Genomic DNA, 23,173 nt, shown 5'->3' on the forward strand with positions numbered 1-23,173 from the left:
CTACACGAAAGAACAAACCTTCCTATTTAGCTACCTGGAGATCTAAGCTTGCTGTGCTGAAACATGGACTTTGTTATCATGGTTTCAGTCATAAAAATGTCATGGGCTGACACTAAACTTTTTCAAGTTTAATATTTGGAGGAAGGCAGTGAGTGGAGTGCCAGGATCAGAACTAGTGAGTCTTGTTGCACCTCACTGGATACAGGAGCGGGCTTTCTCCTTCTCCAAGTAGGCGAAGGGAGGGTTTCCATTAGTAACAGAATGTCCAGGAGAGATTTTAAAATAAGATGGTTTGTATTTAGTTGACTCTAAATGTGTTTTTTAAATTAATGTTTGCTTACCTAACATTTTTTAGTATAATGCTATTAATTCTTTTTAAAATATTTAAATAATTTACTGTTTTAAGCTTTTAATATTGTGTTTTTAATTATGTCAGCCATCTTGGGTCCTTTTTAAGGAGAAAAGATTGGGTATTATGAACCAAACAACCACCCAAACAAACAACCACCCACCCACCAACCAACCAACATGCAAGCAAGCAAGCAAGCCCTGGCAGCAATAGTGCATGTTCTAGAAAAAAAGGAAGCTACTCTAGGGCTGATGCTGAGCCTTCCAAAAATTCCAGGAGTAGTTGAGAGCCTATAAAATACTCCATGTATGTCACGTGTTGGTTGTTCTGGGTTTTTCGGGCTCTTTGGCCGTGTTCTGAAGGTTGTTCTTCCTGATGTTTTGCCAGTCTCTGTGGCCGGCATCTTCAGAGGACAGCACTCTGTGCTCTGGCGTAATTGTCTTGGGAGTGCAGTATTTATGGCTGTGAGATAGGCTTTTGTCTTTTTCTGTAGATGGGTGATTAGTGTGTATTCTTGTGGGTGTATTGTTGTGCTAAGGGGAAGAGATTATCTGTTCCTGTGGTTGATGGGTGTCATTATGTCACGTATATTCTATGGATTCACGCCCTAGCAGAAATGGTGGCAACTAGTATGGATATAGTTTTCCACCTGGCCAGCCACCCAGAACCTGGGTACTCCCTGTGCCCTGGGTTGCCACATTGCATGGCTGGTCAGGCTGTATTGAGGTCAGGCTGTATTTCAGGCCCAGTTTACATGGATTGCCTTTTTGACCTTGTTCAAATGCATGGACCCAGAAACAAACTGGTTCATTTTCCTGGGACTTTGTGATGGTTTGTGGTCAGCCATGAATCTATTCCAAACCAGACATTCTATAACTGATATAACTAATTACTCCAGCTTTCTGTTCATTCCCTGGCTGTTCTTGCATTGTGCACTTAGATACATGCTTGGTTATGTGGCCAGGCACACAGCAGAGAGCCGGAAAATTCCAAAAATTGCTTCCATCATTCCCTTTATGCATGCAATATTTCACAACAGGATTTAGGCCAGTGTCTTTACTAGTTCTGGAACTGTGAGAGGCCAAATTTAGATACCACATAGAGTATCTAATGTGATTTTCAAGAATGTTACAGCAAAGCAGAAGGATAGACCTCCCAACCAAGTTGTAGTGCAAAGGTTGATAGAGGTGAATGACCTGATGAATAGGTATTAAGAATGTGTCTATGTGTGTGTTTAAGAAATATGTTGTATGATCACATCCTCAGGAAAATACTTATTTTTCTATTGATAGCTATTAACTGAATTGATTCATTTAAAATGTGGTGCTGGAGAAAAGCCTTGCAGATACTCTGGATTTAACTGGATCGTAAAACAAATCAAGCCTGAACTATCCCTGGAGGCAAAAATGTTGAAGCTGACACTGTCCTATTTTGGGCACATAATGAGAAGATAGGATTCTTTGGAAAGGACAATAATGCTGGCAAAGGTGGAAAGCAACAGGAAAAGGACCAAATATGAGTTGGATTGACTCCCTAAAAGAGACCATGGAATAAAGTCTGCAAGAGCTGAGGACTGGGCATTTTGGAGAATGCTCATTCATAGCAGCGCCAAGTCAGAGGCGACATGACAGCACATAACAGCAACATTAACTCTGAATGTGTGTATCAGGTTTTTTTTAAAAAAGAAAAGTATTGTATGATTAAATCCTCAAGCAAAGAAATATTTATTTTTCACTGAACTATGAAGTAGACACATTTTTAAAACATATTGATATTAGTGTCTTTTAAAGTACATCACAAATTCATTGCTATACATCCCTCCATTTTTTATTTTGAAGCCACACAATTTCCATTAATAGCATGCTGGGAGAACAAGGAATAGGCTTTTTGTAATTTTACAGTTTCTCATTTCTTAACCATCAGGCAGACACCGTGAGTGCCATGATTAATTCTGCATCTTTAGCAAAGCTTATCTCCCAAGAGACAGACCGATAAATTATTTACAGTGCTATACATTTTGCAGCGATGAGTAATATTTCTATTTGATATCTCTAAATACTTGGAGGACCAAACAGTTTCTGGAAACAAGCTGCTGGCATTACTCTTAAAGTGCAATTCCTCTCTCTAACCTACTGTTTTGTCAGGAACTCATCCTTCTCAGTATGACCAGCCTTTCACATTTGGTGATCTCAGCACTTCTTTTTCTCTAAGATTTCTGGAGTTCCAAAGGAGTTGGTCAATCCTTCCTATGTCCAGTAAGAAATGTCGTTAGAGGTTAAATTGCTCCCTGAAACTCTCTTTAGGAGTAGCAGCATGGAAAGAGAGAATATAATTTCAAAATATTGTTCTACCAGCACTGGGGGTTGTACAGTGGTGCATCACAAGACAAATGCCTCGCAGGACAAAAAAAACGCAAGACAAATGGTTTTGGCAATTGATGACGCGCAAGACAAATGCTCCTATGGCCGTGCTTTGCAAGACAAATGTTTTCCGTTTTTTGTTCCTGCCTCATGTTTGCTGATTTTAAAATGTTTTTCTATGATTAAAAAGTTAAAGTTTTTTTAATTGAAAATTTTAAAATCATCTGCACAATATGTATGGCTTTAAAGACCACTTAATAAACCCTTTGTAAACCAAATTTGACTTTGTTCTGACTTTTTTGCCCATAGGAATGCATTAATTAGATTTCAATGCATTCCTATAGAAAAACGCATTTCGCAAGACGAATTTTTCGCAAGACAACATTAACCGCGGAACGAATTAAATTTGTCTTGCGAGGCACCACTGTATTTTTTAAAAATGAGAAAATGTAACTACTATTCAGTCATCACAGGCAGAAGCACTCTGGAGGAAGTGGGTTATGCCATTGCTCAAAACTCCACCATCTATTTCAATGGCTGAAATCCTGTTGCTTAGTCTAAAAGGTTGCACTAAACTAGGCCCATTGAATCAGTGGGGATTGGGTAAGTAAATACTTCTGTAAACTCCCTTGATTCATGTTTGGCTGCACAGCTTCTCTCATGAGCACCCTGGCTTCCCAGCCCTACCTCCTCCAATGGGCACCCACTCAGAGGCAGTGGTGTGGCCTACCAGCCCTGCTTCTTCTGGACATTGCCTCCAAGTGGGTGCCATTGGAGGAGGCAGGACTGTGAAGCTGAAGCACCATGGAAGAAGCTGTGCAGCTGAACCATACCAAACTGTGCCCATGTCTAGTTGTGAATTACTCTGCTAAAGAAAGTTGTAACTAGAGTAGGCCCATTTACAGAGGAGTTGTTTATTTATGTAAAATATTTCTGTGTTGTCTTTCTCCTAAAAGTATCCAAAGAGGCTTACAAAATTTTATTCACCAGATCCCCACTGATTCAACAGGCCTGCCTGAATCTGACTTATTGATTGATTACCAGACCACTCTAGACTTATTATGTTAAGAACAGGATTTCAGCCATCATCTGTAAATGGGGCATATAAATCAGAAAATCAATTTCATCTAGAATGAGCAAAGTTGCTTTTCCAGACTACAACTCCCAGAATAGTAACCTTTCTAAGTTCTGATTACGCCCAAGCATTAGCCAGTATCAAATGCCTTGGGAATCTTCATTTCGTGCCATGATTTTCTCACTCCAAAAGCAAACATTTAGTTGATATTTTACCCCACTGATCTTAGAAATGTCAAATAGACAATGGTTCATATGCATCTCAGAGCAATTAAAGAGCAGGCATGAGCAAAAGAAAATATTTTGAAATGGGAAGAAAATTATGACTTAATAAGATATTAGCAAATTTTTCAGTTCAAGCAGGTGAGAAAATTAGAACACCTTCCAATTATAGTCTTTGAATATCCAGCAAAAGCAGTGCTTCGTTTCTATTTAATCACCACTAATATACTGTTCTGCCCTTTCAGGAATTTCTTGATTATTTAAAGCAAATATAAAATGTAAATAGTGACCAGCTCTAGTTACTCCATAATAATGGCGTATTCTCATTTTCTAAAAGTGCAGAATGAATTTTTTTTACACCTTTCCATTATTAGTGCAGATTATTCAGTTTGAAATACAGTTGATTACAAAGTCACTCTAAACTAACCACACAACAGCATTTAAAAAACTGGTTTGGTCTTTTTAGATAAAAGCATTTTTTTAAAAAATCAGAGGAAGCAGATAAATCATGCTGGAAAATCCTCTCCTTTCCAACACAATAGGCATTGTTTCTTTGTGGACATCACAAAGAAATTCAGAGATCACTTCTTTTATTGTTGTTATGGACTATAAATGGGCACGAACTGAACGGCAAACCAGAAAAACAACAACAATGAAACGGAGTGGTTCACAATTCGGTTTGTGACCCAGTTTGGGGATTCTGTTTTGCAGAGGCAAAACAAGTTGCCAAACTTCTAACCCTTTGGAGCTTTGCTTTGTCTGGCCAAAGAGATGTCTGCCTGCCTCCTTTCCCCTGTCCCTGTTGCCTTCCTCCCTGGTCCTGTGGCTGCCTCCCCCTCCCCTGTTGCTGTCACCATCATCCGCAGAGGCAGCAGTCCCAGCTTCCCTGCCAGGAGCTGGTTGCTGCCTCTGCACATGTGCCCATGGAGGCGGCAATTGCAGAGGAGTTGGAGGTGCAGTGGAAGCAGCAGAAGCAGGTAAGGTCCTCCCCAGCATGAACTGGAAAAATGAACAATGAATCGGTTCATTTTTCCAGAGATTCATGGTGGTTCGTAGAATCCATGCAACATCACGAACCACAGTTTTCCCGGTTTGTACCCATCTCTTATTGTGTACCTTCAAGTTGCTTCCAACTTATAGATGACCCTATTAGGGTTTTTCAAGGCAGATGAAATGTTTAGGCAGGAGTTTATCATTCCTCCCTTTCAGTGAGTTTCCATGGTCAAGGTAGGATTTATTTTCATCATTAAAAGATAACATTTGAAACTAAAAACAGTAAGTATACAAATATTTTAAAGGATCAAACAAATATCACACTAAAAGACAGGAAAAAGCAGCCCAGAAACATATTCAAAGCAGGAAGGCATAACTATCCATTAAAAACCCAGTCAGGCAGCCAGTCATGAAGAGAAAGGTCTTTGCCTGCTTGTGGAAGAACAGGAAAAATGGGGCCAGAGTGGCTTCCTGTGGGAGTGAGTTCCACAGTCTTGGAGCAGCAACAGAGAACACTTTCCTGGGGCCCCACCAAACGCACCTGTGAATGTGGTGGGACCGAGAGAAAGGCCCTTCTTGATGAACTTAACATCCAGGCAGGCTCACAAGAGAGATACAGTCCTTGAAATAGTTTGGACCCAAACTGTTCAGGATCTGAACCCACATAACCTAAGACCTAGTCTTACATTCTATCCACTAAATGACATTGGCTCTCTAACACCTTTTGTGTTATATCCTGTCAGGTTGCATCCAACTTATGGCAGCTCTAATAGGGTTTTCAATGTATCTGAGATATTTGAATGGTTTTATCAGTTCCACCCTCCACCCCAAGTGAGTTTAAATAACCAAGTAGGGATATGAACTGAAATCTTCCAACTCCTAGGCCACTACTCTATCCACTACACCTTTTATTAGGGTCATTAAATTGATGGAAAGCTTGGAGAGCTTTCAAGTTTTCCAGAACTCTGTGTAAGGTAAGATAGTACAAAAATGAGGTGACAGACAAAGAACAAAAGGATCCAAAAATCTGACCTGCTGCATCACTCACTGAGTGTCTATTTTCAACTGCAAGATTTAGACTTAACTAGATGATGTACCTAGCACATTTTTTAAACAGGGTTTAGGAATCTCAAAGCCTCTTTTCCTGGACATAAACTGATGTTGGGGCAGGAAATTTGTCTGAGCAAGAGATGATGATGATGATGATGATGATGATGATGATGATGATGATGATGATGATGATGATGATGATGATGAAGAAGAAGAAGAAGAAGAAGAAGAAGAAGAAGAAGAAGAAGAAATGTAAATTGCATTTTTGACGCTTTTTGTGTATTTTTTTTTTCTGGAACAAATGCACAGCATTGCAGGGGTATGACCTTTTCTACAAAAAAATGACCTTTCTTTGCAGGATTCATCCAGAAGAGAGGTCAAACTATGCTGGATTACTATAATTCATGCCAAAAAATGGTACCTTTCTTGCACAACATTCATTGCAGAGAGTGTAAAGCTGTGCAGAATTTGGTAGTTTTTCAGATATGGCAGAAGGAAACAGAACAGTCTGTATCAGTCGAGCTGGAAATTAGATTTAGCTGATACACATAAGTTGTTTGATTTTTTTTTTCAAATTCAGTTGTACTTACACTGTAAGTGCTAGCTAATGTTTTGAGGCAATTGAAGTGAGAGCTCCAACTAGGGTAAGGAACTAGGGCTTCGCCCAGGGTTCCAAAATTTAGAAGACACTGTAATCTGGTGATGCATTTACTGGTGACGGTTACAAAAATAAATGGCAAAACAATCCAGCCCTATTCTCTCTCTCTTTGTTTGGAAATCATAAACATGTTCTTTCTTCTTGGAGGACACCAAATTCTACTCATCCGTTTTCCTTGGGAGACGGCTATTTCATGCCCACGCCTAAGGACAGATTGCATGGCATATGGTGCTGTTTGCCCTCGGTGTAAAAATTGCTAGTTACAGCTCTTGCTGAATTTCTGCTGGCGGTAAGTCTCTCTCGGGTGTTGAGAACTTTTATCTCATGATAAATCCATCCCTGGGCAGCTAACGGTTGCAGAGTTTTGAATTTTGTATTACATTCCTCTAGCTGCGCAGCAGGAGTACAGGAATTTACAGAATGGTATGGCTTCTCCCCCAAGTAGACCATCCCTTTCTCATTAACTGACAGTCTCAATGACTCAGTCTGAGACATTAGTAAGAGAAAGAATAAAAGCTCTCATTACTTCCAATTGAGCAGAACAAATAGCAAACTGACCAACATGACTGCTTTCAGTAAGAAACATCAACAGACTAAAGAGAGGGAAAGAGCTTAAAAGCAGGGAGGAAGGCTTTCTTTGAATTCAGAAGCAGGAGGGAATGACTGGTTACAAAACTCCAGAACTAACTGTGGTATTTTCAGTAGGAAATAAGGAACACAGTAGCCACGTGGCCCATCAGGACACCTGAAATGTCAACCAAATACAAGGATTCCTGGAGCATACCTGTGGGGGGAAAAACATGCAAGTTCCACTAAATAAAGGAGGACCTTAAAATCCAAGACAGATGCTCTTAAGTACATAGAAGGAAAACTCACCCATTGCTGCTATTGTGGAACAGTGGCACCTACTGATGAATCAGCCACCTCCCTCAATGATGTACATCATCTTCCAAACCCTTTTTCTTATTAGTGAAGTTTGGCTTCTGTGAGTCACACTGGAGACAGCCAGAGGGAGAGATACAGTTTCCAGGTCTTATATTTATGCCCCAGGTATGACTCTTCACAATTTAGCATAGATGCCAACTGCTGAATACTAATTTTAGACACACAAACATGACCTTCCTTGTATGGAGATAATTGGTGCCATGATTTAAGACAGCCAGTCCATTATTGTGAATCAGAAATGTCTTTTTTCTCTCTCTTTTGACTGGCTAATGCAACAGGGATTTATTAGCGTGACAGAAGAAACTAGATTTATGAAAGTGATGATTTCTCATATACTTTATATCCTTTTCTTTCTTGATAGTGATATAATTAAATCCTATCATAGTTTTTAATCTTTCCATTAAGTTGGAGACTTAAAGATGTAGCCCACCAACCCCAGGAGTCAAGACAAGGTTTTCTATCTTCCTGTCTGCACCAGTGGTTATATTAGAGATGGGGACAAATTTTTTAAAAAGGTGATTCATTTTGATCCATTATTCGTCAAGGTTAACGAATCAACAAATACGAATATACGAATATATGAATATTCTTCCGCAAATCAATCTGTTGATTTATCTGCACTTTAGATGCCTCTAACACTGGCCCCTGACAACCTAAAGACACCAAATTCACAAGGAAGCTGCCTCAGATACTTTCCTACAATTCCTGAATGTTTAGTGAACATTGGATCATGGACCCTTGAGTTATATAGTCACAAAGAGGACCACACAGGAAAGCTCCCCCCAGGTACTTAGAGACTCCAGAATCACTATGGAGATTCCAATATCTTTCCCCAACATGCCTGCCAATTTTGGTGAATATTAGATATCAAAACTCTGAGTTATTCACCCACAAATTGGGTTCCCCCAGGAGAGTTTACCACATGGCACAGAAGCCAATGCATTGAGGGAGTTATATTTATTATTTATATTTATTTATTTATTGGACTTATATACCGCCCCATAGCGCTACAAGCACTCTCCGGGCGGTTTACAATTTTAATTATAAAGGCTACACATTGCCCCCCCCAGCAGAATAAGAGGGCCCTTTGGCAGAGGCATGCATGAGGCATTGAGCTTGTCTTCAGCTCAGCACAACATTACATTTGACAGTGAAGTAGAGTTTGCCCTCAGGAGGACTGGAGGCAAGGAGGTATTTGGCAGCAAAGCAGGCTTTTGGCTCCATCGGGCACTCAGGAAGTTGACAACAGGAAAACAGGCTCTTTTGGCCCCATCGGGCACTGAGGGAAAAGGCAGCAGGAAAGCAGGATATTTTTGACCCCATCGGGGCACTGAGGTAGTTGGCAGCAGCAAAGTACCGTGTCTTGCCCCATTGGGGCACTGAGGCAAAAGGTAGCACAGCAGACTCTGGTCTTCTTCAGCAACATCAGGTTTGCTTGCAAAGGAAAGGTTTTTGCCCCCAGGAGGTAACTGAGGTTGCTTGCAACTTCCAACAGCACCAGCAGCACCATCAGATGGACAGGGTCAGTGCTGCTAACAGGCTGTTTCTAACAGCCACAGGGCTGTCAGAAACAGATCAGCTCTGCAGTCTGAAGCCAGGCAATGGGGCAACAAAGATGCTCGTTTAGAATGGGAAAGCAGCGGATTGCTTGCAACTTGGCTGCTGAGACCACCCGGATATGATAAAGATTGCCCTCAGAGGTTTGGGGGGGAGGCTTAGACAGGCCGGCCCCCTTGGCACGGGTTAAAAACCAGATGAGCTCTGCCATCTGAAGCTGGGTGATGGGGCGATCGGATGACGCTTGGACAGGCTTTGGGTGGGGGCAGAGCCTGGACTAGGAGACTCACCTGTCCACCAACTAGACTTGCTGACAACCTTCAAAGAAAGAAAGATGCTCGGGTTGAAAACCAGATGAGCACTGTCATCTGAAGCTGGGCGATGGGGTGATGGGGCAATGCCTGGACAGGCTTGGATGGGGCAGAGCCCAGCTTTGGCTGTGCCAACATGGCTGGAGAACCCTCTGTCTTGGCACATGATGGGCATCACCCAACACTTTGCTCTTGTACACTTTAGTTGTACAAGAGCAACTATTTAATCATTTTTCTTACTGCTCAGTCTGGATCTGCCAAGAGACCTGGACAGCCCTCTTTGCTTGTTTGGGGGTGCCAGGACCAGCTCTGGGTGTGCCAGCCAAAAAAGGGTTAGATGGCCCTCTTGGCATGTTCGGGTGACACACAGACAAACTTTGGGTGGGACAGAGCCCGGCCGCACTGCTACTACAGTAGTTAATCTTCAAGGCCGCTGGTGAGCTAATTCGTTTGGATAGTTTGTTCCAACTTCTGCCTACCTACTGAGTTGGCATGGGACTGAAAGCAGAGTGTGTTGCCCCATTGGGGCAGCAGCAAAGTACCGTGTCTTGCCCCAGACTGGCTGTCTGGATGCGATTTTTTTAAACAAATTGTTGTTCCTTACTGCTTTGAATATGTTTTTAGTCTCACTTTTGATTACCATTTCTTATAGTGGTATTTGTGTTTTGCTGTTGCGTATATTTTTAGTATAGTATTTATTTGACCCTTTTAAACATTTGAATATTTATTGTTTCTGGCTTTATTTTAATGATGTAAGCGACCGTGGGTCCTTTTTAAGGAGCAATATGGAGTAAAATATTTTAAATAAAAATAAATAATAAATGTTTATTGAGCTCTTTTAGCTTCTGACTTCTACAAACTGAACACCAAGCACTTGAAGTAGGTGGTAAATTAATGCTATGTTCCTGTTAGTGGTGTATCAATCTATAAAGTCTAAATTTATGGACTTCTGCAGTTCTCCATGCTTGAGTCCGGTCTATTTATTTTATTTTATTTATTTTATTTGATTTATACCCTGCCCATCTAGATCAAAGGTCTACTTTGGGAGGCAATATATCTATACCTCTCTTTTTTCTCAAAGTCTCTCTGGGGTGATTTGACATTGAATACATCTTGTATATAGCTATGTAAGTCTATACTAGCAATAGGATTCTGGCCAATAATTATTACAGCCATATGGGCTGTAATTAAAATACTTCTAATGTTGAATTCTAGAACAATAGAATAATGGAATTGGAAGGGGTATATAGGGCCATCAAGTCCAACCCCCGACTCAGTGAAGGAAGTATCCAAATCAAAGCAGATCTGACAGATGGTTGTCCAATTTTCTCTAAATGCATCCATCGTTCGAATGCTCACCACCTCCTGAAGTAATTGGTTCCACTGTTGTACTATTCTAACAGTTAGGACATTTTTCCTGACATTCAGCTGAAATCTGGCTTCCTGTAATTTGAGCCCATTACAGTGGTGCCTCACTTGATGAGGATAATTTATTCTGTTCAAATCGCTGTTAAGCAAAATCCTTGTCAAGCGAAATTTAAAAACCCATTGAAATGCATTGAAAACCGGTTCAATGTGTTCCAATGGACGAAATACCTGCTCGTTTTGCGAAGATCCTCCATAGGGTGACCATTTTCCGGTGCCTGTAAAGCGAGGAATCCATCCTAAAGCACAGCAGGGAGCCATTTTGCACAGCCACCGATCAGCTGTTTTAAAATCGTTGTCTAGCGAAAAATCGGTTCCTGAAGCAGGGAACTGATCATCATTAAGCGATTTTTCCCCATAGGAACATCGTTTTGCGATCGCAATAGCGATCACAAAAACTTCGTTGTAAAGCGGGTTAGTCGTTTAATGAGGTAATTGATAAGTGAGGCACCACTGTATTACATGTCCTGCACTCTGGGATGAATGAGAATAAATCCTGCCTACCTCTGTATGACAATATTTCAAGTACTTGAAGAGTGCTATCATATACCCTCTTTTTTCAAGGCTAATCAAGCCTAGTTCTTTCAGTCTTTCCTCATGGGGCTTGGTTTCCAGTCTGCTGATCATCCTTGTTGCCCTCCACTGAACTTGTTCTAGTCTGTCAGCATCCTTAAACATGGCATCCAGAACTGCACAGTGGCTCACCATGCTAAGAATTCCTTCAAGATGAAAAAAGCCCTCAATGTGCTTCCATTACCACAGCAGTGGGGTCTGGGGCACATTCAGCCTCCAGTCCAGTGTCTACATCCTTCTGCTTCCTTAACTGCATGTTTCCATTAGCACTAAGCTGAAAGGTGCTGGTTTGACCACGACTGCATATTAGACAAAATTGCAAAGGGAATATTAAAGTGAGTAAATACAATGAGATGTCTAAACAGTCTAGTCTTTAAAAGTGAAGCTTTCTGGAAGACAGATGCATCTGGGCTGCAAAGAAGAGCTAAAAGCTTAGAATACATGCTCTTCAGCATTATTGGAAGCTTTCACACTGCTGCACTTAATGGGAAAAATGCTACCTATCAAAACATTCCACTGAGCAACACGGTTACTAGACAAGAAATTTTAGAGAGCCAAATAAGAGCACTACCTCCCACAGCTGTAGCCATGAACAAAATAAACCCATTTCAACCTTTTCAGACTGAGCAGCAAATGAACTTTTCCCCATTTTTTTCCTGTTGATCTCAGAATCATGTCTTGTTAAACCAAAAATAACTCGACCAAAACACAGAAAAATTACTGTGAAGGAAACGTATTGAAGAACTATCTAATTTGCAGCTAGATATTTAGTCCAGGTGCCCTAAACCTGGCTATTTTACAGCTAAAACATATCTATTCGGTCTTCTGGGTCTGCTCTACAAGAGGCAGATTGAGTTAATTCCAGTTCAGCATCCAGGACTCTGCTCGTCAGTGAGCTATAGAATTCCACTGCCAAATGACAATTCTGTGCTGTCAAGTAGAGTCTGACTTATGGCAGTCCTTGGGTTTACTAGTTATAGAACACTTAGAAGCGGTTCACCATTCCCTTCTTCCAGGGATACTCTGAGACTGTACAGCTTGAGCAAGGCTACATGAGCTGGTTCTATCCTGCAGGAGGCACAACGGGAAAACAAGTTCCTAACCTCTGGCACTGCAGCCAGAAACCTAAACCATTGCTGGCTGGATAGTTCAGTGAATTAGGTATTGCTAAGCCAGCGTTTGGGAATTAAATTCCCCACTGTGCATCCCAGAAGAGCAAGCCTACGTGGTCTTTGACAAGCTGCACTGTCACAGAATGTCCCCAGAAGAAGGGAACTGTAAACCACTTCTGAGTACTCGCTACCCTGAAAATTCTGATAAGGGTCACCGTAAGTCTGAATTGACTTGATGACACAGTCACTGTTGCACAGTGATACATGCAGCAAAAATACATAAATAAACAAGCAAGCAAACAAACAAAGAAACAAATAGAGGATCATTCCTACCATTGGGCAAAGTAAGGCAGCAACCTCAGACATCAGAATTTGAGAGTCATAAAAAGGTAATCAAGTATTAATCACTTGATTAATACTCTGTCTAAAGGCTCTGGCAGAAAACTGCAGGATGAGATCTTTCTTGCAAAGGCCGATCCATCAAACCTCACTCCATGCATTCGGCTAAGAAAGAAAGGACAATGTTCTGTCTGTTGAATATTTATAGCCAGAATCCTATTGGGGATTTACACCAGTGTATGTGTTGCATAAATTGCAACAGCAAATTGTTGCTGATTAACTCAACACTCACAACCTCACACACCCTATTGTGTACTAGTCTAGTGACTTTCCATGCAACGATGAATCAACCCACAGCTTATTAATCAATAGCAATTTCCCTGCTGTGACTTAAGCAATTTCACTTCATCATCATAGGCACTCTTCAGTCTCGAGAGACTATGGTATCGTGCTCTGCATGGAGGACTTGGAACAGTATCTAGTGTGGCTGAGAAGGCCAATTCGAGAGTGACAATCCCTTCCACACTGAGGACGAATACAATCTGTACCCCGTCTAGCTCCCTGATTTTGCTGCTTTTGTGACTGCCACATTGCCTCAGCCTGCTGGACAAGGGTCTCTTCAAATTGGGAGAGGCCATGATGCAACGCATGCCTCCAGGCTGAGCACTCAGATGTCAGGGTTTCCCATCTGTTGAGATCCATTTCCAAGGCCTTCAGATCCCGCTTGCAGATATCCTTGTAGCGCAGCTGTGGTCTCCCTCTGGGGCGATTTCCCTGCACTAATTCTCCATACAGGAGATCCTTTGGAATCTGACCATCAGCCATTCTTGCAACATGCCCGAGCCAACGTAGACATCGCTGTTTCACTTATGCTGCCATAAATACCCAAAAGGATTTTATCCTTTTTCTTGTGTACCATTCAAAATCTGAAATGTGCTGGATAGATTTGTCATTACAACATTCCACAGTAAAGGACACTGACATTATGAGGTACGTTAGCTATTTCATGCAAAGCTCCCTTCAGATGAGAACTAGAAACAGAAGTGCTCAACTGAATAATTCTAATGGAACTATGTGGTGCAAATTTTTTTAATCCATTCTTTCTTTTGTTCTTCAGATCAGAGAGCTGCACAATTTACAATTATGGACTTCTATGAAATATAGGTAAAGTCAAAAACAAATTAAAATGTTAAGATGGACTGTTTTTTACTACTTCAATAGTGATATCTCAGCATATTTTTGGTATACTTGTTAGAGCATAAATTGCATGTACATAAGTACTGCATTGATTGAATTTCTCCATAGTCACAGAAAACTTGTCCTGTATCCAAATAACCCCGTATTATCTGTTTATTCTTTGATCTTCCTACTTCACTTCAAAGTCTTCCAGATGTTCTAGCAAGGCTGATAAGAGGACTCAATGTGGCTCACAATATTCAAAGGAATAGAATTAAAAACATAATGTTGAAGACTAAAAAAACCATTAAACTGTGCGTTAATTAAAATACAGCCAAAAAAATAACAGCAAGTAAATCTTAAAAATTATCTTAACTGATGAAAGCTCACATTAAAATATGATAGTCTTAAAGGTGTCACATGTTTTTGCCTTTTTTTTTTTTGCTTCATTTTGTTTCTTTGGATTTTGCCTGATATATCTTTACTCTAAGGAGGCATTCAGGAATTCAAACATGATTGTTAAAAGCCTGCCCGAAGAGATGGGTCTTTGGCTGTCAGCAGAAGGATGAAAGGGAGAAGGGAGACCATTTCATAACCTGGGAGCTGTCACAGAGAAAGTCCTCTCCCGTGTCCCTATCAGCCCTGCCTGCATTGGCAATGGGACCAGGGGAGGGCCTCCTCTGATTATCTTAAACACTGAGAAGAAGGCTCATATGGGGAGATATGGTCCTTCAAATGGCCTGGACTCAAGCTCTATAGGGTTTTATCGGTAATGACCATCGCTTTGAATTGGGCCTGGAAATGGACTGGTAGCTGGTGCAGCTGTAACAGAGGCATTATAAGATCCCGATAATTGACCTCAGTCAGTAGGTTGGCTGTTGCATTTGCACCAGCTGCAGTTTCCAAACCATCTTCAAAGGCAGCCCCACATGGAGCATGTTACAGTAATTCAAGTGGGATGTAACTAAGACATGCGTCACTGTAGCCAAATCCAACATCTCAAGGAACGGGCCCATTACCTAGGGCAGTGGTTCTCAACCTTGGGTCCCCCAGATGTTCCTGGACTAAATCTCCCAAAAGGCTTCACCACTAGCTGAGTTGGCCAGGATTTCTGGGAGTTGTAATCCAAGAACATCTGGAGACCAAGGTTGGAAGCCACTGGTTTAGGGGGTTGATGTCAGCAAAGTGGGTGGATTTTGTGCTATACTACCTCATTTTGTTGACTATTTGCTAACACCTCTCAGTGTACATCTGGAGGGGTGACATCTGTCAAATAATAGACTCTTTCAATGGGGGTATGTTTCAGGAAAGCCAGTAATAATCTTCCACGGTTTATTAAGAGCTGGATCCACTTGTTTGGTATGCACTGATTTATACCACATGTTTTCGACACTGTTTCTAAACTGCTTCTCATTTCACAGTGCTTTAATATTAAAGTGACCAGAATCCTGTTAGTTACACCCAACGGCATGATTCGGTATAGATCTCAGCTGTGAACTGCTGAAGGTTAGGAAGTCAGTGTAGGCATTTATTATTGCACACCAGTCATTCAGTGTATAAGACCAAATGCTTGTGTCAATTCCCAGATGAAATGTATGCAAATATGCTGCCATAATTGTTTCAGATGGATTCTAATTAGTTTAGTTGAGAATCTTTTATATATTTAAATCTGTTAAAATAAGAAAATCACTTTCATCTGTATCTGCTCTAAACTTGTTGTGATCCCAATTCTAAGAGAAAGGTGGTAAAAAAATTAAATTAAATTAAAAAAATCTCCTATGGGAAGAGCACACTCTCCTTTCAAATAAAACCCACCTACTTTCAAATATAATTACTTCAGCTTGTTTTCGTGAATGAGGCTGGGCTAATCTTTGCAGATGCGTTTTGACAACTAAGAACATGTATAAGATTGTAGTCTTTTGAGAATGAAGACATCTTTCAGGGTTGAACATATGTTTTTTCCCCCTCTGTGGTATTTGGGCAAGTGAGAACGGCAGTGCCTTAGGAAGGCACTGAAGGACTGCTTTTAGCAGTGTGCCACAATGCTGAAAGGGACAGGTTTTAAAAATTAAACCCAGTGGCTCCTCAGTGCCAACCTAGAGTTGAATGCTATCATTTCCTGGACTACACTGAGCTGAAAATGCTCCACCCCATGGTTCGCTTCTGCTGTAGTTGCTTTGGGGACATCCCAGCTGTGCTCACTGTGGTTTCTAAATGAGACTTCAGCTCTGTTTGAAAGCCGTCCTAAAAATCTTAACTGAGAAAAGCACAGGCAGCACTGCAATAAAGCAAGTCTCCGACTCCAAACATATCATCTTTCTTTTATCATTTTCACCAGTAGCTTCCTTTATCTTCTTGCTTTAAGTATAAGCTTCTTTGTGAACATAATTCTCTCCATGGTTTCACTCTCCCTTCTCGTTGCTTTCCTCTATATTTTTCTTCCATGTCATCCTCTTAATACGACCTGCTAAAAAAGCTTCCTTTGTCCTCGTTCCTTGTGGAAGTTAAAATAGTGTGCATGTAACTTGAATGCTTATTCTTTCTCTGTTTCCACTGTTGCATTGAGTTGTCTTTTGTTACTCTGTCAAGTATCATGCATGTTGATGGCCACACACTTAGAAAACCTGACTTATTTGGGACACCGTCCTCAGAATCCCCCCAGCTGGTGTGGACAAAAAAAAATAATAACTTCCACTTGCTCTAATTACATCTTTATGAAAATAATAAAATAATGGTGTTTTCATGAACTCTTTCACATGCTTTTTTTTCTCAATAGAGCAGCTTCAGTTATAACATCACCTTAAATGGAAATGACTGACACCACATAACAACAACTTTTATCATCCCTTCCAAGCACTGCAAAGACTTTGATGAATTTCCCTGCTTTTTCCTCATGGAGGGTTCCTCTTAGTTCAGAATGGTTTCCATTCGGACATCAAATAACTGAAAATTGTTCCTTTCTTTTTTTGTTTCCCTCTTCTGAATGTTATTCCTGTGGAATGCTTTTTTGACACAGTGGGGCAAGTGTTGGAACGGGACAGGTGATATTAAGCAACTACTAATTCATGGTTGTTGTGGGTTTTTCGGGCTGTTTGCCATGTTCTGGAGGTTTTTCTTCCTAACGTTCGCCAGTCTCTGTGGCCAACATCTTCAGAGGACAAGAGCTAGAACTCCGTCTGTGTTCCGGTGTAGCATGTGGGATCCGAAGAAACAACAAAACACCCATAACAAAAGCACACCCTGATCACAGGAAACACCCAATATCCTAAAAAGAACAAAACCTGAAATCACAACTACAAATACTCAACAATCCCACATTCTACACCAGAGCACAGACAGAGTTCTAGCTCCTGTCCTCTGAAGATGCTGGCCACAGAGACTGGCGAAATCTTAGGAAGAAAAAGCTCTGGAATACGGCCAAACAGCCAAAAAAATCCATAACGACCATCAGATCCTGGCAACGAAAGCCTTCAAGAACTACTACTTCACTTTGCTGGTTTTGGAGAATTGAGAAGGGAACCCTGTACTCATCATCATCATCATCTTAGAATTACTAAGCTAGGAGGGGTACCTTATGGATCATCAAGTCTATCCCACATCAAAGAGGCATAGTGGGGAATCAAATCCCCCACCTTTGACTCTGCAGCCAGATATCTAAACCACTGAGGTCTCCAGCAGTTCTTGAGCAACTTAGAACATGATGCTTCAGAGGAAAACACAACTATATGGAAGACTCAGGGAAGAAGTCTGCCATTGGTAGGAACAAATTCTAGTTCCAATCCAGTTGGTGATAATTTGACTCAGTGAAATTTTCAGTTCAGCCCACTTCAACCAACCAACCCTGCATTTAGCAAACTTTGCAAAATATGGGAGACACAATGCATGACAAATTTTCCAACTTCCTAGAAAGGACAGGTGAATTTTTTTTTTAACGTTTGTTAATTTTTTTAAAAGAGTTCAGCAACATTCACAGAATTCAAAGGTGAGAAAATGTGAAACACAGAGAACTCATTTCTAAACCCAATGGACAAAATCCTGTTGAAGAGTATAACACCCTGCTTGCATAAGATTCTGTGCCATTCCATTCTCAGATTGCAGTTGAACCAGACAACACAAGGGTGTAGTGAATAGGCCCTTGCCTGAATGCTGCAGAAAGAACAACCGCATTTGCAATGGACCATTGTGTACGTGGTAAATGGGATTCTGCCCAATGTGTATATCCTAAAAATGTTTATTAGAATGTCTGCTTACAGAAAAACAGCTCGTAGCTTCTTGACAGAAGAACAGGACTGAAGGATTTCTCTCAATAGTATCTTGAAGAAAATGAACCTTCAAAACCACATCCATTGTTGAGGGAAGGCCATTGTCTCAGGAGAAGCTGCTTTCTATACCTCAAAGCAAGATTTTAAGTAGTGGTCAAAGGGCACACGAGAATCTTTTTTCCTGAATTGAATGAATCTATCACGCGTCTGGTTAGTCTGCCTACAAGTTTTCTATTCAGAGCTGGCTGTGGTGGTTGTTGGTGTGAAATGACTCATACCACATGGGAAGAGGGCAAAAAAAGGCAATGGGCTAATGTCAGATTGGAACTGACAGGAAAAAAACTTAACCACACTTAACCGCTGACTTTCAAAACAGCTACAAATTCCACTTCATAAATATAAGAATGCTTGAGGAATTTGAACTTTAGGCTTCTGATACAAACTCAGAGGCTCTGCCTTGTCCAAACTCATACAAACCAGAATAAATGTTTCTGGATGTTACAAGACCATTCTTACCTTGAAAAAAAAAGTATCAAAATGTTTCTAAAAATCTGCATTTTCCAAAGATAATTTGTTTAGTGATACCCATTTCCATTCAAACAGCATTCTCACACACTCCCCACCTCCAAATAAACGTTTCCTTGACAACTTTCTTCTGAAAATGTCAGGGTTTCTCCCACAGGATCTCTCTCATGCCAATATTTATTTGTTCATTTGAAACATTTCTACCTAGAGTCATGAGGGGCAAAGCCTAGCCTTTTCTCCTAGTAACCAAATGTCAAATTACACAGAGTAAAGTCCGCTTTTTTCGATATCTATTTGAAGGGTTGTCCAGTGGTGCTATCCAGTCTGGGTTGAAGATAAGGAAACCAGCCCATGGATCTGCCCAGCAGAAGGATATCAAGTTTTGTCATTGCTTCAATTTTAGTCAAAGCAGATAGTCTCGACATGGAGAGACAGCGTGGTGAGAATTTTCCAAATCTGGCACAGAGTCTCACATTAAGGATGCAATGAATACCCACATTTTTTCTTGTTCTGAGTGAGAAAGAGTGTCTTGACACATTGAGAAACTCCACTGAAAAAAACAGCCATGAGATTTAACTCTGCTGTGAGAGCACAAGGATAACTCTTTTTTTCCTCGTTAGCAGCATTATCAAAAAATATCCTGTGTTTTATTCGATCAAAAATATGTATTTTGTATTAAAATCTTTGTCCTTTGTGTTCTAAAACACAGTAATTTTTTTGGTGGGAAATACATGTTCTAGTACAAAACATTTCCATAAAATTTTCACAAAAAACAAACAAACCACAAAATGTGAACAATGCAGGAAAATATCACCCAGTATGAAGGAAACTTCTGACATTTTTTGTTTTCACCTGTGACAAATCCTGCTTAACATATAATCTCAGGAGTGCTGAATAACACCCCTTTCTCCCTCAAGAAAGAGCTTATACAAGGTTAGACTGTGTGTCTATCAGTTCCACTTCTGTGTTCTCAAACTGGCAGTGGCCCTTCACAATCTCTGGATTTTAGATCTATTTGTTGTTGATACATATTGTCAAGCTGTTTTCAATTTACGGTGACCTGAGGAATAAGTGATCTCCTTAGTAAATTCAAGCCTGTGGCTTCCTTTAGGGAATCAGTCCAGCTTGTATTTGGTCTTCCTCTTTTCTTGCGGCCTTCTATCTTTTCTCAGCATTATTCTCTTTTCCAGAGAATCCTACCCTTCTCATGATGTGCCCAAAGCAGGACAGCCTCAGTTTCAATATTTTTGCCTCCAGAGATACTTCAAGCTTAATTTGATCCACACAATCCTTAAAGGAGGAAGAGAAGAACTGGCAAAGATGAACCTGTGAGGCGCAGCAGGCAAATCTATGCTTTACAACTAAAAGCAGGCTTTTTTCCCTCACTGAGCAAGAGGCCTCAGTGTGCCTCATAGTACACTAGATCTCTTTTTATGTGATGGAGGGCTTCAGTCTGCAAGCAGAAAGAAATATACTATAACAGCTTCTCTGGCAGCTAGCCCATTTTGTGGCACAATTCAAAATGGTGGGTGTAACCAAGAAATCCATAAACAAATCCCCCCCCCCAAAAGTGAAGTGGACAAGCAAAATGCCCCCTCCCAATAAGGCCGTTGCCCTCTGGCCTCATCCTGCTAATGACTTCTCTTCTGGATTTGCTGCCACTGCGAGCCACTCACAAGAATACATGATGGGCAGCTTTTCTTGTTATGTGGAGCAGTGACACCATTAAACAGGAACCAAACTCTCTCTCAGGTGTCACCATCAACCAACAGTCTCAGTTTTGTCATTTTTGCCTCCAGAAATGAACCTGCTTGTTTGTCTTTCTGGCAGTCTGGGTATCTGTAAGCTTTTCTCCAGCACCGGATTTCAAATGAATCAGTTTTTTTCTCTCTGTCAGTTTTCTTTAATATCCTACTTTCACACCCGTACATGGTGACCAGGAATATAAGAGTGTGGAAGACTTTGGTCTTGGTCTCTCGTGACACATCTTTACACTTGACAACATTTTCTAATTCCTCCATTGTTGGTTGCCCTTCCGAGTTTCAGTCCTCTGATTTCTTGACTGCAGTTTCCCTTTGGATGGATGATTGAACTGAGGTATACAAAATCTCCAACCATTTCAATTTCTTCATTGTCAGCAATGTAGCTCTTCTGCAGTCATGATTTTGGCTTCTTAATGTTCATATTCAGTCCTGCTTTCACTTTCATCAGAACTTGTTTCAAGTCATTGCTCTTTTCTGCCAGTAAGATGGTATCATCTGCATATCTTAAATTATTGATGCTTCTTCCACCAGTTTTCATTCCTCCTCCTCCTCCTCCTGAATCTAGTCCAACTTTCCATATGATATGTTTTGCATACAGACTGAATGGACAGGGAGATAGGGTGCACTCTTGTCTGACCCCTATCCTTAAGGCACTAAGGGTGCCTTACCTGCTGGAAAAAGAAAGAAATTCACAGAGATTGCTGAAGTCTTGCAGATGCTGTTGGACCTGATGAAACTGGACAGAAGGTACAGGAAAAGGAATGAAAAATAGCTCTCGCCTGTATGGGAGGCATACATATTAGATGGGGCTTGGTTAATGACTTTCAGGTCCTTTAGGCAATGAATTTTTATACTGGCAGAGGTTGCTAGGAATGGAAATGCTGCATGTTGAGCAGCTTTTGGGAAGCTTTCCGAGGTTCTCCCGTCAGTTAGATTCCGAGCCTCCAACCTGCCAGATGGAAAGGGAGGCATCTAATAAGAGAGCCGAAAGTTCTTTTTCCCACCAACAGCTGCAGGTCAGAATAGCAGGCAGGGTGCTAAAGCATGCATTAGTTCTACATGTGTTTATCTCTTAAGGGCTATTTTTGTAGTTGATGCCTAAGTAGCTTGACCGGCTGTTTGGCGAAGCCCTGCTGTTTCCGATTTGAAGCTTCCAATTTGGGGGTCCAGAACAGATGCCGGTGCTGGTGGATCCTTCGTCTGGAGAAACGGTTGTGTTTAGTTAAAGGCCAATGGCGTTGAGAATGGTGAAATACATTCACTTCCTCTTATTAGCAGTCTGTTTCATTGTCCTATATTTCACTCTTGGCTTTTGACTAAGATGCAACTGGGCTGAGCAGTAATGAAAGTCTGACGTTTTCATTCGCACTGTAATAGCTTAGAATAGAGATGGGGACGACTCACCATTTTGGTGAGTCGTCCTGCTTCACGATCCGTCAAAGTTGACAAATCACGAAGCTCCCCTCCATGAACCGACGAAGCACAAATTTATTAGTTGGTTTTGGGGGGATTAGACAGCCAGAGGCTGCCTAAAAAACAAAACTGACCCCCCACTCCCACAGCCTGTCCCTCTGCCCCTGTCACTTCCCTACCTTTGCAGCTACTGCTGCACTGTAATTGTTACTGGACTGCCGCTAAGGGAATCCAGGTCTAAAGGATTCCAGGCTGCCCTTTGCAAAGATGGAGGCTGCAGCTTCCCTACCCTAAATGAAGCCGTAGCTGCCATCTTTGAAAAGGACAGCCAGTGTCCCTTTGTGCAGGCCATGGCTGCGGAAGCCAGCTGGAGACTGCAGTGGTGACGGTGATGGATTCCAGGCGGTGACGGATGGTGGCAGCATTAAGGTAGGGAGAGGAAGGGGGTGGGAATAGGCTGTGGGGGTGGCTGGCTGTGTGGCTAGTTGGCTGCCTATCGGCCCACTGATCAGTTGATCGGTGGGCCCATAGGCAGAAAGGCTAGCCTTCCCTCTCTTCCTATGGGGGGGTGAATAAAAATGGGGCTATATTTGTCAGGGTCCCTGAAACTGATGGATATGAAGGGACAAATATTTAATGAATCAGCAATTTTAACGAATATCGCAATTCAATTTTTTATTCGTCCCCATGTCTAGTTTAGAAGCATAAGTTGTGCTTGTTTGTTTTTAATCATGTTTTCCCTTTATTTTTATATTTTTATCTTAATAAACCAGTCTGGCCAAGATCCTATTCCATGCTGATAATGCAAAAAGTCCTACAGGTGTATATACATGAGTTTCAGTAGTGGAATGAACAATGGCTGCTACCATGAAAATGCAACTTTTGTTAGATAATAAGGTGTTTCATGCCTCTGTGCATAAATGATGAAAATAACAGAACTGCTCATGCTATGACACATTTTGTGGCTAGTTTGATACCACGGGATCCAGTTAGGAAATTAGGGATAAAATGAAAGATGGGGCAGGGGGAGATACTAAAAATAATAACAAAGTAGAAAGGGGCAAAA

The 23,173-nt window shown here is 41.2% G+C and overlaps 1 protein-coding gene across 4 annotated transcripts in view; it reads right to left on the minus strand.

The window, feature by feature from the left end:
- CNTN5 (contactin 5) overlaps positions 1-23,173 on the minus strand; it is a 590,502-nt gene that overhangs the window by 431,421 nt on the left and 135,908 nt on the right. The gene's annotated exons all lie outside the window — the stretch shown is intronic.

This window comes from Pogona vitticeps, chromosome 3 (assembly GCF_051106095.1).
Source record: "Pogona vitticeps strain Pit_001003342236 chromosome 3, PviZW2.1, whole genome shotgun sequence".
Classification (NCBI taxonomy): domain Eukaryota; kingdom Metazoa; phylum Chordata; class Lepidosauria; order Squamata; family Agamidae; genus Pogona; species Pogona vitticeps.